The sequence below is a fragment of the Dromiciops gliroides genome, chromosome 3, assembly GCF_019393635.1.
Source record: "Dromiciops gliroides isolate mDroGli1 chromosome 3, mDroGli1.pri, whole genome shotgun sequence".
In the NCBI taxonomy this organism is placed as follows: Eukaryota; Metazoa; Chordata; class Mammalia; order Microbiotheria; family Microbiotheriidae; genus Dromiciops; species Dromiciops gliroides.
In genome coordinates, this window is record NC_057863.1 from 174926361 (window position 1) to 174952695 (window position 26335).

The 26335-nt window shown below is 37.9% G+C and overlaps 1 long non-coding RNA gene across 1 annotated transcript in view; it reads left to right on the forward strand.

The window, feature by feature from the left end:
• Window positions 1-669: 669 nt before the first annotated feature.
• Window positions 670-26335, forward strand: part of LOC122748594 — a 697255-nt gene continuing 671589 nt past the window's right edge. The window contains exon 1 of the long non-coding RNA XR_006355626.1: window positions 670-847. This is a non-coding gene — a long non-coding RNA (uncharacterized LOC122748594). The remainder of the gene's footprint in view (window positions 848-26335) is intronic.

The window sequence follows — 26335 nt, forward strand, 5'->3', positions numbered from 1 at the left end:
GCTTTTTTGGGGGCTTTTCAATGTATAGTGATCATTTAGATTTGACATGCATTGTGAGACCTTAGCTTGGCTCCTCTCTATGGTCTGTCATTAATTCCAGCCTTTACTATTCTGAAGTACAGTGAAGGATGACTGAGAAATCATTGGCCCTCTTCAGCTCTGTTATTGCACAAAATAGCAGCGCAATAATTTTTTGTCAATGTTTTACTCTAAAAGCTTTCTACGTCAGTTTTGAAAAGGAAGCAATAAAGCCCATTCAATGGTATGAATAAAAATCCTTTGAGGTTTAGGCATAGGGCTTCTTTTCTTCAGCTGGTAATCAAATTGGAGCTAAAATGAAATTGAGTTTTCTTATGAAAATAGCCTTTGTTGCTGGGAAGGCTTGTAATTCATAAACAATAACCTGCTCTTTTGTGTGGATAATAATATATTCATGTTCTTTCAATAGGGTAAAAGCCAGACCTAGTGCATTATGGTACAGTAAAAATAGCAGAAGGAGCTGGCTGGAATAATCTTTGAAGAAGGCGAAATGTAGCATTGGGTGACTTCAGTTTCTAGGCTTTCCATCTGAAATTGTACTTTGCTTTTTTTTTTTTTATTTGTGAGCCGGTTTCAGTTGTTGATTTGTTGCTGCCATACAATATTTTGTTAATTGTGGATGATCTCAAGCTGTGCTCATCACTAGGGCTGTGAGGGCTGCTGCCAGCTGCTGGAAACAGAGCCTGCTGCTCCAGGATGCACATTATTCACAGGAGCAGCCTCTCAGCACTGATTATCACTGAAGAGTTCTCTGCTCTCCATCCCTGCACTCCCTCCATGCGACTGGACTGCAGAACACATGGAGGAGGTAGGCTGGATCTTTGGGGGGAGAGAAGGGAAAAGGGGTTTAGGGGCTTGGATGGGGAGGAAGGAAAGTGTCGGGGACCAACTTGCTGGGCATTTTTAGCCAACTGCTAGAGGAGGTGGCTGGGAATTAGCCTTTGAGAAATTAAAGGGACAACTGTGTGTGCTTTTCTGGACTATAGTTTCTTTTAACATGAACTGAATAGGCTTTCCTTGAGGCAATGTCAGTCCAGAGCCTGAGCTGGGCCAGGAAGCTCTTTGGGGAATGGGATGGTCACCTATCAGTCCTGATGCCTTCTTTGAAGCACCTCTGGTCTTGTGGCAAGTACTGTCTGTGCTTTCGGGGATGAGGTGGTAGGGAGCAGTTGGTGTTGTGCACTGGGTTGTTTGGGAGAAGAGAAAGCTTTTGGTGAAATGTGTTTTTCCTGAACTCACTTGGGAAGTTTGAGGTGTTGGTTGGAGCAGCTTAGTACTGGAATTTCTGATGGATTGGCAGAGTCATCTGCAAATGGGCCACTGATTATTGCTTATTGGACCAGAGTGATTCCCCTTCTCTGCCTCAAACTTGTTAGAAAGTTATCCTAGCGTCCTTTGGGGGGAAATACCTGGAATGTCCATCCTGATGCTTGATTGTGAAAATGGTAACAATGTTCTTAGATCTAGAGACCAAACTTCATCATGTAAAGGGGTTACTTTTTCTTAATAGGACAATTTCTGTCCCATTAATATAGAGCTGCGTTAAGTGATTCAGCATAGCGAATCTATTGAGACTTTAATGAGATGAAGCAAGGATCCTTCTAACACAAGGGTTGTTTTCTTGACAATGAAGCTTAACTGTGATTTTAAGTTCTGTTGTCTTTAAATATTAGTCAGTAGTAGATAAAAGAAAGAGGAAGAAGGAAAAAGAAAAAATGTTTAAATGTTGAGAAATATTTACGCTGGGAAAGAATGAGTGTTCTTGCAGGTCATAGCAATGTCATTCCTGGCAGATTTCAGCTGCCTTAGTGGACAGCAGTCGCTTTATGTTGGTGATTTCACTCTGGGTCACCTTACCGTGAGGGAACAACAGAATAATGGGTATTTTTCTCTCTCAGACTAAGGGTTCTGCAAACCCCATTCTGCCAGCCTGAATTAAAGAATGGGAAAATTGAAATGAATACCAGGTGTATTATTTTACCCCTAAACTTTGACAATGCTTCCAGAGGAGTTGAATCAATACTCGACAAGCCAGGAAAGTGAAAGGGAATAGAAAGCGAGAGTAATAACCTCAGTGTTTATTTGAAAACAAGCTGCAGGGACGTGTAGTAGGCTTAATGGTGGCTATCAGGTGTTAACTTTTGTGGTGTTTTTTTGAATTTCAACAATGAAATTAGGGGTTTAACAAAAGCAACTTTTACAGGCACAGTAGAAGCTGACAGTTGATGTAATATATGTCATTATCCAATTAGTTTATACAAGTGTATGTTTTTATGCTTCACTTAACATATCTCCAAGTGTTTTTAACCTCTTGCAAATATTACTTTTCTTGAAGCCTTTTAATATGAGGATTTTAATTGTATATATTTTTCTCTGCTGCTGGTATTCTGCGTATTTCAAATATCCTGAGCCCCTTCATAAATCACCCATTTAAACCCATTTCATGTTAATTTAAAAAAAAATCCAGAATCCTTTTGGCTTTTATTATACTTTGTGAAAAAATGAATAATAGGACACCTTCCTCTTTACACGCCTCCCCCATTCCCCCCACCCCCAACCAGGGCTGCTTTGCAGGACTGCTTTATTCTCATGCTAAAGTTGGATTGATGTGAACGAAAAGATTGCTAATTGTCAAAGAATTAGTCTTCAATGTCTGGTGCAGGGAACTCAGCTGAAAAGTTCATAAAGGATATCCATTGTTGAAAGAATGCTGAAGCAATAGACTTAGGTAAACACTGAAACATTTGACTGTGTAACACCATACATTAACATCTGGAAAACTGAGCTCTGGCCCATTATAGCTATCAGTCATTGTGATTTTGATGAAAAGTCATACTTTTAATGTTTTCTATTCAGAGTACATTAACTTCACTTCTTTTCCCCACCCAGGTGTGTTGAAAATTACCTTGCCTTTTACATTGATAGTTGGTTTGCTTGGAGAAACATCAAACTCAGCTACAGTAGTTATGAGGAATGACAAGCAGAAGGGAGGTATTCTTATTTGAGTTATGAATAAAAATCCTAAGGGGAAAGACACTTCTACAGTGAAAAACCTAGGAAGGCAACCTGTTCTCTTGCCTTGTTTTCCTCATGCCCTTTATTGAATAGAGTTTCAGTCTGTTCAATGACACTATATTTGGTATTGGTGCTTATTTTGGACCTTCTCTCTTCAGAATTGGACTACCAATGAAATTCCATTTTCCTATACCTGGCACTAATGAGATGCTATTATTAATTTCAAGAAATAGCCACATACAAAGACCTCAAACATACTTAGACACATGCAATCTGAGCCCAATATGGTACTTGACCCTGACAGCATCATGGATATGAAAAAAGGGATAGTTTCAGCAGTTAAGGGCCAACCTTCCCCCAACAGACCTTTAGATGGGATATGGAAAATTTGTCAGCAGAGTAAGAGTACTATGCAAAGGTATGGGAGATAATTGTTTGTTTATAGACCTCAAAGATTTTAAAAATGATCAATAAAGAGAAGTGAATGTACCCAAGTCACTAATCTTTCCTTTCTTCTTTGATCAAGTATTCATTTTCCCATTTTTTCTCTTCACCTCCATCCCCAGTTTCATCTATCATACTATGAGTCCCACACTCCATTTCCCAATTAAGTCCTAGACTAGCAATGAGAAAATGTCTTTGTCAATTCATTTTCTATAAAACCAAATTCATTCATGCTAAGACAAAAATCCCAGCCCTTGTGAGGAGGAGGAGTATTCAATTGGCCCAGAACTTTGAGATCACTGGAATTGAATGGGGGTCCGGGATGGCGAGGAAAAGGTTGTTGGCACTAAAGCTGGGGATGGATGGTAGTGAGGAGACAAATCAGATAGAAAAATTTCTAAGAATCCTACATTTATGAGGAGGGGCAGGATTGAGGTGGGGGTGGTCTATCACCATCAATGGACAAATTGTCATTAAATTCCCTTCCCTAAATAGAATTCAGTAATTAGGAGAAGGGGTGACGGTGATGGCAACCTACCTGGGGATCTATCAGATAGGGTTTCTAGAGATGCAGTATTCTTTTATACTTGTGTTGGAGACCCCAGCCATAGATACTGAAAAATCTTCTAATTATCTTAGGTCTTAAAATATATATTTGTAATTATACATTTGGCCTTATGCAATGAAGTATTCTTAAATTTTCCAACTTGGATAGTTTATAGTTGGAGATAATGAGTAACCTAAGAGTTAGATGTACATGTTTCTAATGGAACATATTCACTGTTAATGAAGAATTTAGTCCTAATATAATCACCTGTGCACAGCAAAAGACTTTACATAATAATATCAAGGAACTTGATCCAGTGTTTTTCCTTGCATGTGAAAATGTAATTGAGTAGATCATATAACAGTAAGTTTCTGACAAATAAAATAGAGTTGTCTTTTGTAATGGCCATTCTCCGCAGAAATAGGTACCAACTGTTGTGGTGGAGGAGACAGAGGGAGAGAGAGAGAGAGAGAGAGAGAGAGAGAGAGAGAGAGAGAGAGAGAGAGAGAGAGAGAGAGAGAGAGAGAGAGAGAGAGAGAGAGAGAGAGAGAGAGAATGTAAACAGAAAGAAAACTATTACTATGTTCCAGTCTGATTTATTTCATCTAGCTAATGGAACCCAACACAAGGTGACCTGACCTTCAAAATAGAAGGTAAATAAGGTGAATTAAGGTTAAGATTAATGTAAATGAAGGCAAGAGAGCTTTCATTATATTTTTTATATTCTCCTATTCCCACATTAACTTCACCTGAACCTTTTCATCCTTGATTTTCAAGTGATTTATGGTCACCTTGCTTGGACTAGATTGCCACAAAGAAAACAGGAGAGTATTCACTATGTAGCTGAATATATATGTGTGTGTGTGTGTGTGTGTGTGTGTGTGTGTGTGTGTGTGTGTGTGTGTGTGTGTGTGTGTGTATAAATTTTTTAAAAAAGAGGACAGGGTACAGAATAAGCTTAATAACTTTTGATTGTTGGGGAAAAATTTCAAAGGGAAAAGCATTAGGTCTAAAGCAGGCAGGAGTTTAATGAAAATAACCAATGTCACCAATTACCAAAATGCATTACGCAGATAATTATCTGTGGTAAATTACATCATAGGGTTTCCATTTTCTCCCCCTGTTCTAATCCTGCACTGCCTGACCTTCAGCTTTCTGAAACTTTGCAGGTTTAGGTTAAATGCTTTTCTACTGCTCTATGCAAATAGGATGTCCAAAGTTCAAAGCTCTGGTACAAAGCCTGTCACTACTTTGAAGTGTTCCTTTTCCTTGAGATATGGAAAATTAAGAGCTTATTTACAGATGATTGCTTCCCCTCCATTGTTCGCAGAGGATTTGCAAATCTCTCCTTATATTGTGTTCTGATTTTAAGCACATATTTCATGAGTTTGAATCTCTCATCAACTGGTCAGTTATCTATTTTCCTGACATGTTAGGGTATGTGAATATACTGAATTGACATGATTCAGCATGAAATTTGTGGGTCCTTTTTTCTTGCTCTTGTAGAAGGCAGCCAATCCTTAACGTTCTTTTATCTTCTGGTTTCAAAGGTCATAAGAATTTATTTCTCCTTTTGACAAATTAGAATGATGAAATAAGTTGAGTTTCTGGTAAATCCACTGATCCATAGTTGTGGGCTGCCTCTCTTTTCTACATTCAATCCGCCTCTCCTCCACTAAGGTGCATTGACCTTTCTAGAAGCTTAAGACTATCTTGGCCATTTTTATTACATGGAAGGAATTAATTTAAAGACGATGCTTTGGGATCCCAGAAAAGTTTTTTTGGGGGGGGTGGGGCAATGAGGGTTAAGTGACTTGCCCAGGGTCATAAAACTAGTAAATGTCAAGTATCTGAGGTGGTATTTAAACTTAGGTCCTCCTGAATCTAGGGTTGGTGCTTTATACACTGTACCACCTAGCTGCCCCAGACACCAGAAAAGTTAATGGCTAAGGACTCCTGAAAGAGAAATGTGGATATTTATGGAAACAAAAAATAATAGAATCACTATGAGAACTATTTCATAGTTTTATTTCATTTTCTTAGCCTGGTTCTGACACAACTGATTTCTTTCTAAGTTTGCTGTTGAATCATTTTTGTAAACATTTTTCACTAATTTTAATCATATAATTTTATAAATTTCATATTTGCCTTAGGGTAGAGTACTTAATGAAGCAGGGCTTTAAAAATCAAATAGTTAGTTGGTGATGTGGCATATACCTGTAATCTGTATTACTGAGGAAACTAAGGCTGTTGGATCCCTTGAGCTCAGAAATTTTATGGCAAAGTGTGCTAAACTGGGTCAACACTGAGGACACCAACATGATGCCTACTAACTTCCATTGACCCCAGTCAGAAAGTGAGAAGATCAAGCTCCCATGCTGATTAGCAGTGGGATTGAGTCTGTGATTGGCTACTATACTTTCACCCTGGATAAGATAGGGAGACCAGGTCAAAAAAAATTCCATAGTGAACGGAAAAATGTTTTCATAAAACATGAATACTCATATATATTCAAAGCAATCCTTTTGTTTTTGTTTTTAATGCTTTCTGTATCTTCTTTGGTTCTAAATTCTTCCTCTGTCCATAAATCTGACAGATAAACTATTCCATACTCTCTTAATTTGCTTATGGTATTACCCTTTATGTGTAAATTATGTACCCATTTTGACCTTATTTCAGTATACAATGTAAGATGTTGGTCTAAACCTAGTTTCTGCCATACTGTTTTCCAGTTTTCCTAGCAGTTTTTGTCAAATAATGAGTTTTTGTTCTAAGAGCTTGGATCTTTGGGTTTATCATATACTAGATTACTATAGTCATTTACTATAGTGTAATTAGTATCTACTCTATTCCACTGATTCACCTCTCTATTTCTTAGCCAGTACTAGATTGTTTTGATAATTACTGCTTTATAATACAGTTTGAGATCTGGTACTGCTAGACCACTTCCTTTCATTTTTCATTAATTTCCTTGATATCCTTGAGCTTTTGTATTCTCAGATAAATTTTGTTATTACTTTTTCTAGATCTATAAAACATTTTTGGATAGTTTGAACAATCCATTTTTGTAACATATCACATAATAAAAATGCTACATGTAAATGCCCAAATATTAAGTGAAAACAGTTATGAAAATTAAGGTACTCTACTTCATAGGGTATTCTGAGTGGAAGTTGTAGTCCCTAAAACCATAGTATTCCTAATGGCCTCAAATGGCCATAACTTTATATTCACTGTTACACGTATTACTAATTTTTGTTTGCACTTTCTCAAAAATTTGGATTTACTGGCTTCTAGACCAAGTGAAAATTGCCCTTTTGCTTTTTTGTTTGTTTTTCTATAGTATGCTTGAACAGAAAAGAAAAGAACACAAATGTAGCCAGGTATTGAATATCTAATCCTTCTTTACCAATAAAAAACTTGTTCCAGTGTCCATTGGATGACAGGAAGACAGGGAAGGGGAGCAAAGGTTTGGGAGACAGGAAATAGCTAACAAATTGGATCAATATTCAGGAAGAACTGAATAGGCTAGAATTATCAATGCAAAAGTCCTTCAGATGGATTAAATTGTACAAGTATGAGATGGGGAAGGGATAAACAAAAAGAGTGGTATGCAAAAAGATTTGGGGAGTTTAGTATAGTGAGTATGTCAACAATAAGACATGGTGGCCAAAAAGTTAATTCATATTTAGACTGTATTAAAAGAGTCATGAAACTTGAAAACCCCAAATGGGGTCATGAAGAATATGACACAACTTTAAAAAAAGACTGAACAACAATATATAAAGAGCTAAAGGAATACCTGGTATTCATGGTTAGGTCACACCTATATAAACAAAATAACAATACTACAAAAGTTAATTTATAGTTTTAATAATATACCAACCACAGGAAAGGGACTGAACTTGATAAAATAATAGCAAAAATCATGTGGAGAAATAAAACATCAAGGGACATGAAATTACAAAAGAATTTGGATTTCATTAAATTCAAAAGCTCTTGAACAAACAAAATTGATTCATCTAGGAGAAGAGAAGAGGTTGAATGAGAAACATATCTAACACGTTTCTTTGATAAAGGTTGTTATCTGAAATATATAGACAACTAACAGAAATGTATTTTGAAAATACTCTTGGTGCTATAAGCAAAAAGTATTGGATATAGAGTCAGAGGACTTAGGTTTAAATTTTAAACTCTACCACCTATGAAACATTGGGAAAGTTATATCATCTCTCTAGGTCTAACTTTCTTAAAAATGAAGGATTTAGTCTACATGGTCTCTAAAGTCCTTTTCAGTTTAATGTCTATGAGTAATAATACTCTGTTCTGATCAAAGTACATCAGGAGTTGTCCAAAAATAGAATGGATAGCCTCTGGAAGTAGTATATTGCTCATCACTGTCCATATTCAGGAAACTTGATGACTGTCAGGATTGTAGAAGGAATTCTTCTTTGGATGTGAATTAGATTAGCTAATACTGTTGTTGTTGTTCATCCTTCACTGTCCAAGAGGACCAATGACTTTAAACCCAAATCATTCTGGTCTTCATTGAATGGCCAATGAATAGACCCCAGCCCCAGACTCTGTGACTCATTATTTAATAATGAAATCCCCTCCAATATGAGGTTCTGTAATTCTGGGATATATAATCATTAAGCAACCAACTAAATTCTAACAAAGACTGACAGTTAAGTAGATTATACCTGTGCTGTTTCTAATCTACCTATTGATTTAGCTGTTTACCTGATGGCTAGTAACTCCATTTGGGGCATTTAATGCCAAAAAAAAAAAAAAAAGTCCATAGAGCCCAATGTAGTGCTGTTAATCAAGTGATGCAAGCTGGAATTGATCTGTAACAACTCTTATGGGGGGGGGGGCGGAGGTGTCCCTCTAGCTGGTAGCAGCATCAGGGAAGAGATCCAATTGGCTTGTGGCTTTTGAGAGTTTGTTGTTAAATTTCCAATGTGAACATTTAACCTTTGGAAGTTAGCAAATTAAATCAGGGCTTAATTTATTGTGTTCTTGATTGTCTAGACTTATATAAGTGATGGTGAATAAATTAATCATGAAGTTTAAACTTAAAATAATTTTTACTTCAGAGAGCCAAGTAGGAGTTTAAAGTGATCATCACGTTGATGAAATTTCATCACCCACCAACCAAATCTCATATCAAAGATGATACTGAATTACTGAGGAAATGTGCTGCTACTAAAAAAAAAACAAAACCTCAAAACATTTATTTTCCTATTTTCAGCACCCCACTAGACTTGCAAACAAAGAAAAGAATTTCAGTTCTTTCAGCTTGTCTTTGGAAAGATAACCATTCAAGATCTAACATTAAAGACAAAAACAAAGTCTCTCCTTCAATCTCAGCTTTATATTTCTGGGATTTTCTATAAAGGGAACCCAATCCTACTTCATTCCACTCCACCAAAAAACCCCCAATATATTTCAAACTAAACTACTAAGCAAATCCTAGGTACCTAGGTGGTGCTGTGGATAGAGCACTGGGTTTGGAAGCAGGAAGACTCATCTTCAAATCTGGCCGTAGCCACATATTAGCTATGTGAACCTGGGCAAGTCACTTAACCTTGTTTGCCTCAGTTTCCTCATCTGTAAAATGAGCTGGAGGAGGAAATAGCAAACTACTCCAGTATCATTGTGAAGAAAATCCCAAATAGGGTCATGAAGAGTTGCACAGGACTGAAAAATGACCCAAGAACAAAAACCAAACCTTATATTATTTTCCTTGTCTTCCAAAATGCAGAGAACTTAATCTATCTCCACTGTAAACACTTTCAGAGCATAAAAGATAGTTCCTTTAAGGCTTTTCAGTGTTTAGTAATTCACTGGAAAGTACAACCTCTGAATTTCCTAATGTTCACCTCTATAAGCAGTGAGCTGTCTTTGTACTGGTAGCTGAATAGTAACCTCCTCTGACAATAGCCCTGCCAATAAGCAAAGTTCTCTTCTTGAAGAGCTCCTGGGGTTTGGACAAAGAATGGTTTCTGCTGAAAATAATGAGAGATATACTTAATCACACTTATGGAAAAAAGAGAGACAAAGAAGAGATTCATACTTAACTTTGGGTGGTATGTGTTCAGTGTAAATACTGAGCTAGGTCTGGGTCAACAACAGACCTTGTGGGATCTTAGCACTTGAAAGGTGAAGAGGGCCAGGCCAGAAGAACTAAGACTGGTTTAGCTATTGGGAGCCTAAGGTATAAGAAAGTGACAGGTAAAAGAGGATTCAGGGCAGCTAGGTGGCACAGTGGATGGAGTGCCAGGCTTAGACAAAAGAAGACCTGAGTTTAAATTCTTCCTCAGATACTTACTAGCTGTGTGATCCTGGGCAAGTCACTTGACCCTGTTTGCCTCAGTTTCCTCATCTGTCAAATGAGCTGGAGAAGTAAATGGCTAACCCCTCTAGTATCTCTGCCAAGAAAACCCCCAAATGTGATCACATACATTTGAACACTACTGAAATGACTGAACAACAATAGTGACAACAGAGGATGGAGGGAAATGGCACATGTTGAGCACGTAATAAATATTGGCTGATTGATTGTCACTATGACTTGTTGCCTCCACTTCATTATAGCCTCATGGGAGTCTCTAAAACAAAGCGTCAATGTTGCTCATAGCTAGGGTACTTAATAGAAAAGCTACTTCATGTACAGTCTTAGTAATGGGCATAGGACAACAGTGCATTTCTTATGCCACAGAAAATGCTTAAATCACCATCCAACTCTGATTCAACCTCTTAAACTTGGGAGGTTACTTCCAAGGTTGGGAATTTCCATTTCTCAGAATCTCTGATAACTGGCCTGTACTTTGGGGAGAAGACAGAAAACAGAAGCAGCAACTAAAGACTAATGATCACCCGTGTGAGGCCATATTCTTACTGTCATGTACTTGTAGCCACCATTGCTACTGCAAGGTGGGGAGGAGGTGTAGAGAAGTCCCTTTCCTATCTCCTTCTTACTGCAAGTCCAAGGGAGACAAAGTACTAGAAGACTTCCAAGAGCTACTTGTCCTTGGTCCCTCTTATTACCCATCAAGTTGGGGGTTTCTCCTGACTGAAGACAGTCATCTTTGATACAACCTTCAATTATAGGAACCACCAAGAAGGAGTTGTATCATCTCAGTAAGGAACATGTTATATTTTCAAAGATTCAGTGTATGCCCCCCAATCCACAGCTCACCCCTGTTATATAGATAAAATAAATAAAATTATTAAATTGACTTAGAAGTGAAAAGAAAGGAAACAAGCATTTAATTTTTTATCATAAAATTATTTTATTATTTTCTATTTACATGTAAAGAAAGTTTTCAACATTTGTTTTCATAAGATTTTTAGTTCCAAATTTTTCTCCTTCCCTCCCTTCTTTCCATCATCCCCAAGACAGAAAGCAATATGATATAGGTTATATATGTATAATTACATTAAACATATTTCTGCATTAGTCATGTTGTGAAAGAAGAATCAGAACACAAGGGGAAAAGCTCAAAAAAGAAAAAAAAAGCAGTCTAAAGGTAGAAACCGTATGATTCAATCTGCATTCAGAATCCACAGTTTTTTCTAAATGTGGAGAACATTTTCTATCATGACTTCTATGGAATTGTCTTGGATCATTGCACTGTTGAGAAGAGCCAAGTGTATCACAGTTGATTATCACACAAGGAAGGAAACAAACATTTATTAAGCAGTGACTATGTACCAGACACTGTGCTAAATGTTTTATATAAATATTATCTCATGTTGTCTTTCTTTACAATCTTGAGCGATAAGTGCCATTATTATCCTTATTTTATAGTTGAGGAAACTGAGACTGGTATTGGTTAAGTGATTTGCCAGGGTTACACAGGTAATAAGTGTCTGAGGTCAAAATGAAGGCAATCCTTCCTGATTCCTAGGCCTAGCACTTTATCCACTAGAGAAAGTAGGTAATATTTTAATATTTCTTCTCTTAGTAGTGTTTTATTGGTATATGAATGATTTCAGTATCTGGATTTTTTTTATATTGATTCAATCCTTTTGTCTTTGTTACTTTCTGGCTACATAACCCTTGACAAGTCATTTAATGTTTCAGTATCTCAAGCAACAAGCTAAGACTACATGTTGCAGAAAAGATGCTGACTTGCATCTGTAGAGGTAATTTCTTTCACCAAAGGTATAGAGGTACAGACCAAATAATTTTGAAAAAAAAGCATAATTATTACTTTTCCTGGGCATAGGAAACTTTCTTTAATTTATCTTCTGTTCCTTCCTATTCATCCCCACTTCCACTATTCCTCTAATCTTATTCTGACTTAGCATAGGTATCCAGGGGAACTTTGTACTCAGGCTTAACAAATTGTATTGAATTGAAAAAATTCTATTATATGACAGGAACAGTGCTAAACTCTAGTAATACAATGGTAAAAACAACACAGGATTTCCTTTCTCCAGTTCTAAGTTAGGAGAGGAGCTCATTTTGACTCTTAGAGGTAAAGATGAATAATTGTGAAGACAATGAAAGATTTCGTTGAAATTGTAGAATGGCATATTTCTTAAAAGCAATCTCTTATTAGAAGGGAGGTATCTTCCCATCCATTCTGGCATCTTATTTGTTTTGAGCCTTGGGTAAACAGAAGATGTCCAAACTCTTGATGTTCACATGCCTCACTTTGAAATCAAGTAGGGAAGGGCAGCTAAGTGGCTCAGTGGATAAAGCACCAGCCCTGGATTCAGGAGAACCTGAGTTCAAATCTGGACTCAGACACTTGACACTTACTAGCTGTGTGACCCTGGATAAGTAACTTAACCCTCATTGTCCTGCACTCCCCAAATGATAAAGGGGCAGCTAGGTGGCACAGTGGATAGAATACTGGCTCTGGAGTCAGGAGGACCTGAGTTCAAATCCGGCCAAGGCACTTGACACTAGCTGTGTGACCTTGGGCAAGTCACTTAACCCTGATTGCCTCAAAAAAAAAAAAGCAAGTAGGAAGAGTCCTTCCTCACTCGAGTGGAGTATATTTGGAACATGTGCTGTATGATTCATGTGGTTTCCATCTAGAGATCATGCTTTGAGTTTCTAAAATTTGTCTTAGGTATCAACTTCCTACTTGCCATTCATCTTCAGCCAGGTGCCCCTGCTTTACCAAGAAACTAGGGAACTACATAGTGAGAAACGATAGGGAGGAAGCTTCTGAAATGAATTGGGAAGGGCTTGGAAACTGGAACTTGAGTTAGGAAGACAGTATGTACAGTCTTGAAAAGAAGTCTTTTTTTTCCCTTTTCTTTTTTTGCCAGGCAATGAGGGTTAAGTGACTTGCCCGGGACCACACAGCTAGTACGTGTCAAGGGTCTGAGACAGGATTTGAACTCAGGTCCTCCTGAATCCAGGGCTGGTGCTTTATCCACTGTGTCAACTAGCTACCCCCCAAAAGAAGTCTTTTGATAAGAAAAGGGACTAACAGTCCTTCTTAAGAATGAAAAAGGAAAGAAGGAACAGATAGTTAATGTTATTTTGAAAAGTCTATACCAAAACTATTTTAAAGAATCCTGGGCAAACCTACAATTCTTTTTTTTAAATGCCATATGTCTTTAAGAAGAGTTTTGTCTACTAGAGTGAAATTATTTCAAGCAAAACCATTGTAACACAAAGAAAGAGAATAGGATAACTGAAGACCTAAATGAAAACACATACAATTCTGGTTCAATGGGTCCAACTGTCTTGGAATGCAAGAAGGCTATGTAGTAGTGAAATGACTTGAAATTGTCATTCAGAAATATCCGAAAATTTGCTTGTAAGAAAGATATCTCAGAACCATAGGTTTTTTTAGCTTAAACTCTTTTTTGTTGTTGTTGTTGTTGTTTGGGTTTTTTGTTTTTGTTTTTGTTTTGCAGGGCAATGAGGGTTAAGTGACTTGCCCAGGGTCACACAGCTAGTTAAGTGTCAAGTGTCTGAGGCTGGATTTGAACTCAGGTTCTCCTGAATCCAAGGCCAGTGCTTTATTCACTGTGCCACCTAGCTGCCCCCATAAACTCTTTTTTTTTAATGGCCTAAAATCATAATCTCATAGCTAGGTGGTGGAGTGAATAAAGCACTATATTTAATATCAGGAAGACCTGAATTTACATGTGGCCTTAGACTTTTACTAGCTGTGGGATCCTGAGCAAGTCATGAACATTTCTCAACTTTAGTTTAAACTGTAAAATAAGTGTAATTACAACATCTGCTTCAAGGGATTGTGGTGAAGCTCAAATGAGAGTATTTTTAAAGTGTTTTGCAAGTCATAAAGTGCTGTCTAAACATTATTATCGTTGTTGTTGTTGTTATCTCTACCCTTTGGGAGAAAATGGAGATCTAGCACTTGTTGGAATATTTTTCAGTCATTTTCCACTTGTGTCTACTAGTGTGGAAAAGGTTAATAATCATTGGGGACATAGAAATGTTTACCATCCAGATATCTTTCTTGGATGAAGTCCCTTAAATTTCTGGGGTATTTTTGTAACTTTCCAAAAATTAACTAATTAAATTTCTAAGGAATGTTTGTAACTTTGTAAAAGTTAGCTAATTATTTTATCATACAAATGTGCTCTCCCTGAATTGCCGGGAGAGTTAGTTGCCCAAGTAATTGTTATTAGTTTGACTATGGTGTGCTGGCCAAAGTTGGCATATTTTCTCTTCAGAGAAATATCCACTCTGCTAGACTTCACATTGCATGTAATACATGGTGTCAGTGAATATTTCCTTTTCTCCCTGGCATAATATTGCATTCACTGACATATCCTCTACTTATGTGATGTTTGCAGCCAAGTGTTACATGAACAAAACCAGATACGCAATTTCATACAAAGTTAATGGTAATCCTTTTCTTCATATATAATGATATTAAATCTGCCAGAAAGGAAAATTTGCCTTTTAAAACCCCTTGGAAAAGAAGTGGGAAAAAGAAGAGGAAAGAATGAAGAAAACATTGAAACGGTCTACTTCATGCAATTCGTCTATTTCCCTTAGTGATCTGGAGTCTTTTGTAATGGAAAGAACCTTAGATTTAGAGTCAGAGGAACCATATTTGAATTCTTGGTCTGCAGCTATCTATGAAATCTTGGACATCACAGGTCACTTAGTACTGTGTCTGTGTTAAAATTGTATTTTATTCTGGTCTCCCTGACTACTCTCCCCTTCCCCCTATCCCACCCACCCACCCTAATCAATATAGTAAGTTTTAGCAGGAAATAAAATTGCAAAGGGCTAACCTGGAAGTCACAAACAAACCATCCCAAAGAGCAAAGGTGCATAATTTACAAATTGTATCATATGTTAACTAAAATTCACACCTTGGTAATACGCGCTGAATCTGGGGAAACAACTTCTGGTACTATGATATGGAAATCCTAGCCAAAAAACAGACTGTCCCAGCTCCAACCCAGAAGAATAGCAAAAGAAAGTGTTGATAATTTTAAGATGGTGACTTTGTAGTTTTACCAATAACTTAGAGATGATTTGGATATGTTAATGAACTAACCCCAAGATGGTGCAAATAGAAATTGGTTTGTTTTTTGCCCAAACCCTATACAAATTGAACCTAGAACTTCTGCCTCTTGATCCCTGTTCCATCTTCATCTGGTCCATGCTACCTAATGCTCCCAATTCCAATCCATGGTTGCATGAATGATGCTCTCTGCCTCTTCCCCATTCTCTTCCTCCTAATGCCTCCCTTCATTATCAAATTCCCCCATTCTGAGGCACTTTTACCACTTGCACCACTTTTTGTGGCTTGTACTTGTGCCTGATTAAAGTGTGATTGCTGTCCTGTTTCCTGCTGTCAATCATTATCTTTACCAGCAACTACCCAAAGAACTGCATGTGCCTGCCCCAATTTTATAATTAATTATCAATCCAATGTGTCATTAACCTATCTGAACCTCAGTTTCCTCATCTGTAAAATGAGAGAGTTAGAATTAAAGGTGTCCAAGTTCTCTTCTACTTTTATGATTCTCTTAACTCAAAGTATCATCAACCATAATATACCATTGTATGTTTTGTGTGTACAAACTTGTCTTTATCTGTTTTTATTATGTACTCAGAACACTCATTTTAGTCCTCTGTTGATTATCTCCAATTTGTCAAGGATATTTATCTTGCTTGTACATGATTGCATGTTGTCTTCCCCATTAGACCCAAGGTCTTTCTTTGTAACCTCAGGACTTAGCAGAGTGCCTGGTACATAGTAGTAAATAGTATTTATTGACCAACTTGCAGTCACTTAAAATTAACGTGTTATGTATAGAGCTTGGGGACAAAGTAGAAACAGATAGAACTGGCCTTAGACAAAACTTAAAGGGAAGCTTATTTGTAGTACCTTTCTACCTCCCTTTATGAATCTGCTTCTACTTTCTAAGGCTTTTAGGCAGTTAAATGGTACAGTGGATAGAACTCCAGGCCTGGAGTCAGGAAGACCTGGGTTCAAATACAGACTCAGACATTAAATACCACTGTGACCTTGGGCAAGACACTGAACCCTGTTTGCCTCAGTTTCCTCATCTGTAAAATGAGCTGGAGAAAGAAATGGCAAACCCCTGTAGGATTTGGGGGCAGGGGCAATGAGGGTTAAGTGACTTGCCCAGGGTCATACAGCTAGTAAGTGTCAAGTGTCTGAGGCTGAATTTGAACTCAGGTTCTCCTGAATCCAGGGCTGGTGCTTTATTCACTGTGCCACCTAGCTGCCCTTAACTCTAGGATGTTTACCAAGAAAACTCCAAGTGGGGCCATGAAGAGTCAGACATGACTGAAAAAGAACAAAATCTAAGGCTTTTGTGCTGCCCTTCCTCTGACTTAAACCTCTCACCCACAGGTCCCTTACTCAGTTCTTCTCCTAAGTACTTCATGCTCCATAATTATCTTTCCCTTATCCCTATTTTAGGAATTCTCTTCCCTCATTGCCCCGAACACAGCTAGTATTCAGAGAAAAGGGAACCCATTAAACTAATTCACACCTGTATTTGCATGTTAAAAGAAAATTCCCAGTTAATTCCAAAGAGACTATTAATGGGATTTCAGGAAGTGTGAAGAAGTGAAAAGAAGAATTACAAATAGTATTGGAGAGTTTAAGGAAGAAAGACCATTTGCAGTGATTTGTCTGTTGTTGTTGTTGTTGTTGGTCCTTGTTCTGGAAGAGGACCATGACATCAGGAGATGATGTCATGACTTGCACTGAATTGAAGCGAGGGAGGGCTGTACAAGGTCATCAGCCTCGCTCTCTCCTCCAGAGCCATCTGGGTCCAGTGGCAAGATATACATCAGGATGATTGGAGGTGGTCCTGGATGGGATGCAGTGGGAGACCTTGACCTTTTAAAAAAAATTTATTTATTTATTTATTTTTGTGGGGCAATGAGGGTTAAGTGACTTGCCCAGGGTCACACAGCTAGTAAGTGCCAAGTGTCTGAAGCCGGCTTTGAACTCAGGTCCTCCTGAATCCACAGCCTGTGCTTTATCCACTGAGCCTCCTAGCTGCCCCCAAGACCTTGACCTTTTTAAGCTAAGGTCTAACATAGCTATGTCTAAGGCCAGTTCTGAAAGATGTCCAATGTTCCTTCCAACTGTTATCCTCTTACCTATTATACGCTTACCTCAAAGGAATATATAGTCATTGATTAGGCTGAAGTGAAACAGGAAATGAATCAATGTTGTGGTTTTTGCTTATATTTTATGTATTATTCTATAGAGCTGGGAAGGTAGGGGTAATGGCTTCAATTTATGTCTGCAGCAGTTGAATGAAGAGCTTGGATTAGATTTTTTCCAGTGCTTGTGATTTTGTATTTTCCCACATTCATATCAAAAAGCATTTTGGGCAAGAACAATTCCCCCCTCCCCCAACTTTATAGCTCAATCCTTTTGCATCCATGCAACAGAATTGCCCAAAGCTGTGAAAAGAAACCCCCTATGAAATATATCCATTCAACCCATTTCCAAAATAAAACTATTTTTATGATATGTCAAAAGATTTATTTTCAAAAATGTCAAAGAGGAACAGTTGTCATGGTGGCCTAATGCCTTTTAAAAATTAGAAATGCTCCAAATTCTCCAAAAGTACAATAAGAATGAAATTCAAGTCTATACACGTACCTTTCCTGTTATGCTAAATGATGCCATGGGCGGGGGAAAAAATAACTTACCCACTCCAACTTAGGCCCCTTTGCTCTGTGGTATATCTTCCATGGTCTTTTATTCTGGTCCAACCTTCACATCAGCTTTTGATATGCTGCTGTTTCCCCCATAAATCTCCTTCCATTTTCCATAAAAGAGCCCTTCTCACTCTTCCCAGTGCCTCTGTGATATCAGTAGCAGAGAAAATGTGGTGAAATTTACTCCCACAGCAGGGAAGAGAGGCCAGCTTTTTATTTCTTATAAAAATAGCTGGATTCCTCCCCTTGTATTTGTTGCCAGCAAAATAATGGGGCAATTAATTAATGGAGTTAAATAATTATTTTTGGGTAAAAGGAAAATCTCCTCCAAGACTCAGAACTTACACACCCAAGTGTCCACTCCAACTGTTTTTAAACTAGCAAGCTCTTAAGGCACAAAAGTAGCCATTCATTATAGAAAGCTGAACTACTCTTACCTCTCCTGGCGCTGCTGGGGCCCCTGCAATTACGAATTCAGGAAAGGCAGCTATTGTGATGTGTAATTCTTTAAATGATTATAGAAATGCTTTGTGTTTTGCAAGCACTTTTAAAATACTTTGAATTGGAGAACATGGAGAGAGAAGGAGAGTTAGAGGAGTAATTGAATCAGCTTTAGACAAGTCTATCTCTCTGTAAACCCCACCATCCGAACCTTCCAAGTAATTATGTAACACAGATTAAGGCTTGAGCTTCACCTTAGCACACACAGAATCAGGGGGGGTTTAATTATGGGTCTAAAATTAACCAGTTGCTACCTGACCCGTGTCTCAGTTTTTCAAGCTGTAAGATAATTATAGAATTTCATAGCAACAAATAAAGGACAGTTCTTTATTTTATTGTCTCCCAGACTGTATAACACATTAAAATTTGCAAAGTGCTTTACCTGAATTAATTTTTGATTCCCCACAACCAACATGTGAGGTTGGTTGACTTAAAAAAAAGTATGTTGATACTTTTTATGCTTTTGTCACAGACATTTTTTGATTTATGACATCTCTCTCCCCCATCCAGAAACTTCTCTTGCAATAAAGAAAAACAGTTAAGGTGACCAAGCAAGGCAATTATGTCAATCAATCAACACAACTATTGAACCACTTGTGGTATAATAGATGAAATGTTTCCCATGGATGCCAGGATGATGGAGATTTCAAGGTTGAAACCATAGTTCCTTGAGAAGCAACACATTTTATTTTTATATTCTTTTATATATTCTTACATAATCTTGACCAAAGTAGTCAGAATAGAGAAAAGACAAATTACTTAATCTCTCTGTAAGCCTTATTTTATTTATCTGTAAAATGGGGGATAATAATGGTACACAGGTTTGTTGTGAGTCAAAAGAAAATTCAGGGGCAGCTAGGTGGCTTAGTGGATAGAACACTGGACCTGGATTCAGGAGTACCTGAGTTCAAATCCAGCCTCAGACACTTAACACTTACTGGCTGTGTGACCTTGGGCAAGTCACTTAACCCCAATTGCCTCACCAAAACAAACAAACAAACAAAAAACAAACAAACAAAAAACAAACAAAAGATAATTCAAAGCTCTTTTCAAATTTTAAATGTGCTATTTTTCTTTTATAGTTCATGTCATGCAGACTATTGAACAAGTGAATGAAATGAGTGCTTTCTGTAACTAAATAAGAGTTTGGGGATATAAATATATCTTCTATACATGTATTGAAAGCACCTTTGAACAATTCCAATAGCAGACAGTATGACTAGGGTGACATGCTTCATTCTGTTGCTACATTGTTTTTTGTTTGTTTTTGTTTTGTTTTTCAGGGCAAAGGGGGTTAAGTGACTTGCCCAGGGTCACACAGCTAGCTACATTGTTTTAATGTCTTCTGCTATTTCTCTATATGTTGAGAACTTTTTGTTCCATGTAATTTGGAGATTTAATATTTTTTGACAACATGTATTAAAAGTGTTCTTAAATTTTTATGGATCAATGATATGTCTAATTGATCTTGCATAGCAGCTTCATCTGTTTTGCTATGGTTTCAGTATAGTTTATTCATTGAATTTCAAAGCATATTTTCAGGTTTGCATTTGTAGTTTCTGGGATTTGTCATCTCTTAGTTTATAAAGAATAGTATTCTATTGTTTCTAAGCATTTGGTAGATACAAAATTTTTGCTGTCTTCAATGATATGTTGCTCAGGTGTTTTTTCTACTTCAATGCATTATCTGCATTGATCACTAAGACCTGACTCTTTAAGGATAATCTTTCTATACTTTCTCACGGTGATCACCTAGTCTTTAGCCACTATAATAACTCATCCTTTGAGAAAGAAGATTAAAGAGATTCCAAGCTTTTGGTCTCATTGATCGAGAACAATGCTTAAAAATGAATGATCTGAAGTTCACTGCCCATGTCTCTAGGTAAGAACAAGCTAAGAACAGGAAATCAATTCAGATGTTGTAATTGTACAACTTAGGCAAAAATATCAGCTTTTTCTTAATAGATAATCAAGGTGAACTTTTTTTGTCAATACATTGTTCATTGGATATGACCCATGGAGTTCCTTTGGATTCTTTCTTGGATCTTAGCCATTTTCTGTTCAGAAATTAACCAATTTTGTTTACATGTGACAAATCTAGTGGCATATAGCTATTGACATTCTTTACTATTACTTTGTTCATGCTCTTTTTTGGGGGGAGGGGGTGAGGCAATGAGGGTTAAGTGACTTGCCCAGGGTCACACAACTAGTGTTAAGTATCTGAGGCCAGATTTGAACTCAGGTCCTCCTGAATCCAGGGCCAGTGCTTTATCCACTGCACCGCCTATCTGCCCCCCTTTGCTATTACTTTGTGAAGTGAAGTGTCTATTCCTAAAGTATTTCTCTATATTTTTAATCTGCTAATTGTGTGCTTTGAGGACATCTATTAATCCTTTTCCTCCTTTTTGAGAGTTATATTTTCCACAAACCTTTTATAAGTTTTTCTTTGTCCACTTGGATACTTTTCATCCATCTTATATATTAATACTGGTATTGTTCTAAAAGTTTCCGTCTTTTTTTCTTTCTTCCTTCCAAATTTGGAAATCTCCCTATCACTCCTGCTCTGTCCTTTCAATTATAGGAATTTCTTTCATTTCTGTTATTCATCCAACTCCATCCACACAAGTCTTCTAACATAATTCCCCTTCCCTTCATTTGGATGTAGAGGCAGTCAGGTGGCACAGTAGATAAAGCACTGACCCTAGTTGGGAAGACCTGAGTTCAAATCTCACCTCAGATACTTACTAGCTATGTGACCCTGGGCAAGTCACTTAACCCCAATTTCCTTAGACATCCGGAGCCATCTTCAGTCGTCTTTATGTATAGCATGGCTCTGGAGGAGAGAGAGAGAGGTTGGTGACTTTGCACAGCCCTCCCTCACTTAAATCCTATTCAGTGCAAGTCATGACATCATCTCAATGTCACGGTACTCTTCGAGAACAAAGGACAGACAACAACAATAAAATGCACTAATAGAACTGGGTTACAATTTGATACTTCAACAATAGGTACCCCCTTAAGACATGATAAACTTTAGCATGAAAATTTTCTTAGCTGCAAGGCTTTCAGTTATGTTAAGGAAATGAATTTTATAAAACCATAATTCTGGTTGGTAAGTATACTTTTGATTAAAAATGACTATACTATTATAATTGAGTTATCAATAATATGAACCTTTGTATGGTCATGCCAGTGGAGTTAGAAGAAATGAGTTGTCAGAAGAAATTTAAAGGATAGAATGGAGACAGGATGTTCTATATCAGTAGCTCAGAAAAATATGCTGATGAGGGATTAAAGAAAAATATCAAAGGAAGGGTATTTAAATTGTCCATAAGAAAGGTAGACATTGGGCAACTAGGTGGCTCAGTAGATCAAGCACCGGCCCTGGAGTCAGGAGGACCTGAGTTCAAATCCAGCCTCAGACACTTGACACTTACTAGCTGTGTGACCCTGGGCAAGTCACTTAACCCCAATTGCCTCACAAAAAAAAGAAAAGAAAAGAAAAGAAAGGTAGACAGGAAGTTAAGGGCAGGACCTATTCGAAAGACCTCAATGAGCTGGAGTTAATGCCCATGATGACATTCAGATTTTGGGCAAATACAAGAAATTTAGCAGGTGGAAAGAAGATGATGTGGGGCAGTGGAAAGAGTTTTGTATTTGAAGTCAGAGGATCTTCATTTGAATACTGGGAAAGTCACTTAGTACCCTGGTTCTCAGTTTCCTTATCTGTAAAATTAGTATGGGTGGTATGTGTGTACATGTGGCAAGATGTATTTCTCAGGTCTTTTCCAGCTTTAAATCTGTGATCTTCTGATAAGAGTTTGAAATTTGCGAATTTTAAGGTTAGTATAGTATCCCTTGGGGCAGGTAGATGGTACAGTGGATAGAGTACAGGGACTAGAATCAGGTAGGTTCATCTTCCTGGGTTCAAACCAGCTTCAGAAACTTACGAGCTATGTGACTAGCAAGCCACTTAACCCTATTTACCTCAGTTCCTCATCTGTAAAATGATCTGCAGAAGAAAATGGCAAACCACTCCACTATCTTTGCCAAGAAAACCTCAAATGGGGTCACAAAGAATCAGACACGACTGAAACGACTGAACAACAACAAATAGTATTCTTTACATGTAGGATCATTCACTGGAGTTCAGCTTTGGAGATGTTTGTCTGTAGCAGGTGTTCTTCAATATTTTCCAGGGATTGTAACAAAGAGACAATGCAGTTTTATGCAAAAACATCTGGTGCAGATGCAAATTGTTTTACACGGTCCATTTACCCCTCCACAGGTGCATGCCTGAATTAATTTTGAGTGATGCTTTGCCTTCCAATCAGAGAAACTTTCAAGGCTTGTAAGACCTAGATGAAAAAAGTAATTCATCTCCACAATAGTAAATGCTGTACTTCCTGAAAAACAAGGGCTTTACAGGGGTATTCTCTCATTTCCAGAATCCCACTGAAAACATTTATGCTGAATGCACTGTTGCATTCAAGTTTGGAAGGCTTTTTACATGGTTATAATTAGGTAAGTGCTTTGCTAGTATAGTGAATGGCTAAAGGCCTTATCCTGATATTCAAGGCACAGAAGACACCATTGGGGTGGCTTATTTCTGGTCTTATGTCTTACTACCTCCCTCCAGGAACTTTTGTCTCAGTAAGATGAATCTGTCCATAGTCTCTCTTTCCCCTGCCTCTCAAAATACCTTTAACTTTCTAGTCTGGGTATGCTAGCTCAGCAGAACTCTACATGTCTGAAATGGCTACTTCTATCATTTCCTCTCCACCTAAATGCTATCCATCTTTGCTCACTTGGAAATTTCTTATACAAACTAAATCACAGGTCAAATCCCCTTTCTAGTCCCTATTCCAAACATGCTTCAAAATTCAACTTTTTTTCTACTAAGCCTTATCTGAGCAAACCAGGCAGAAATAGTCTATCTCCTTAATTCCTATCCTATTGTTAATTATATTTTCTATATCTCTACATGTCTTACTTCTCTAGTGATGTATATATATATATATATATATATTTTTTTTTGGCGGAGCAATCAGTGAGGGTTAAGTGACTTGCCCAGGGTCACACAGCTAGTAATTAGTGTCAAGTGTCTGAGGCTGGATTTGAACTCAGGTCTTCCTGAATCCAGGGCAGGTGCTTTATCCACTGTGCCACCTAGCTGTCCCCATCTAGTGATTTTAAGCTCCTTTTTTATTGCTTTTAGTAACTAGAACAGAATCTTATACAAAGGAGCTCATATAATATTTGAGTACTTGCCAAATTATGTTCTGAAACCAGATATTTGACACTCTTTGTCAAGGCCCAGATCATAAGCTCCTTCAGGGCAGAGATGGTTTCTACTTTTGTCTTTTCATGCAAGGTAAGCACTTAAATTCTTGTTGAGTCATTGCTTGACAAAATCCCACAAATGATCATTGGTGGCTGATAGAGCAACCAGAGCTCACTAGAGTTTATTAGTTTTGTGGCCTGAAAAGAGGAAGCAATATATGAGACTTTCCAATGAGATCAGGAAGCAAGTCTTCCAGTATCTATTGAATGAGTATTCATTCATGTATTAGTATATGTATCCCTGTCTGCATAGATCTGGGCCATTTTTGTAGTGTGCGCCAATGCCATGAATTCTGAAAGTGTGACAGGAGTGATATAAGGTCTTTATTTGAATTGAGGGCCTTTTCCTTTAGGGAAGCATATGCTCATAAAATGTAGACCTGATATTGGTTCTAGGCAAAGATATGAAGTGAAGAAAGTTGGTCTTTAGAATTCTAGATGTCCTTTCACCTAGTACTTGCCCAGGCTGATATTCTGCCCCCTCCCTTCTTATATACTTCTTAATTGAAGCTGATTTGTTTTCTTTATTTAGTGATCACTAAGCTAATCAGATTTTGAAAAGCTATCCTAATGAGTGGGGATGGTAGTGAGATAGCTCCCTGGTAACAACCCCTAACTTTGGAAACAAGACTTTGTTGTTCAACCAGTAAGTGACTCTAATGGTATTCCTTACTCCTTTCCAAGGCAAGCTGGCCAAAGAGAAGTTTTGGGTGTAGGTAGGCTACTCAGTAACTCTTTTTTTTTGTTTGTTTTGGTGAGGCAATTGGGGTTAAGTGACTTGCCCAGGATCACACAGCTAGTAAGTTTTAAGTGTCTGAGGCCGGATTTGAACTCAGGTACTCCTGACTCCAGGGCCGGTGCTCTATCCACTGCGCCACCTAGCTGCCCCCTACTCAGTAATTCTTAAATTAGACCCTATAGGAAGCTACTTAGGTTCCCTCTTATTATGTAAAACAAGCCCCATCAAGACTTTTTGCTCTGAGTCTGATTATCCATAACCACTCTAGAAATAATTCTGTAACATATATTATTTTCTACTGCATTTATTTGTGTATGTTATATGTCTTCTTATTAGTCTTTATACTTCTTGGAGAAGAGGGTCTTTCTTATATAAACTTTTAAAACATTCCCTCTCCCTGACTGGACCCCAATGCTCTAAATAAAGTAGGTGCTTAATGAGTGTTTTTTAGTTTATTTGAAATTCAGCAACAGTGGAAAGACTGATTACAGACCTGTTCAATTTATTTAACGTTTATTGTTTACTTATTTTGTACACTGTGGGGAGAGGAAGATCAAATAAGACAATATCTATCCATAAGCAGCTGGACATGTACAAATTTCATAAAAGAGGTCCAAGCATGGGAGGATAGGAGCTTCACCTGAGAGGGCGGTCCGCAGAGAGCAGGGAAGGCTTTATGGACCAAGTAGCATGTGGTTTTATCCTTGAAAGGAAGTAAGTTGTCAAGGTGGAGACAGGGAGAGGAGAAATTACAAGAGTAGAATATAATATGTAAAGAATTAATTGTTATTTGAGGTTTTTATGCCTCCGCACACACTGGCCTGGGGCTCCACAAATGGCACAGTGCTCCACCCACTGGTTGTAGCCGTTGCCAGGGCTCTGGCACCTCACATCATCACCAATCGCCAACACCTACAGGGGCCTGGCAAAATTATAATGATTGGAAGCCTAGTGAGGGCAGTCATGTGACTGTCAGAGCGGCCATCCCATTGGCTGGGACTGCGTGGGGTGTTTCTAGGTTTGGGGGAGGAGAATTGGGCATTCTAGGTGGAAGCTGGAAAGCGACAGGCAGGCGTTCTGCTGCGTATTTTCAGCTGATTCCTGGGCGGTGGTATTTTTTCAGGTATTATAATTTCCCTTTCCCCATTTTATTTCCTTTCCCTTGATCCTACTGATCCTGTTTGTGCTTTTTTAAAAGTTCGTTCTTGTTAAAATAAATCTTGTTCTATTTTGAGGGAGGCTGCCGGTCTCCTTCCTTGCCCCAATATTGCGGCAAGCCGCTTAGCTAGCACTCCCCAATTAAAAATTGGTCCCCACAAATATGAGAAAAGGGACAGAGGCGAGAAAGTATAAGCTTTTGTTCGGGGAATTCCAAGTAGTCCAACTTGACCAGAGCATAGGATGCTTGTGATAAAAGTGAAAAGTTAGGTTAAGACAAATCATGGAAGAATTTGAGTGTTAATTTAAGGCATTTGGACTTGGTTTGGCAAATGTTGCTAACAGAGTAACCCTGAGCAAATCACTTAAATGC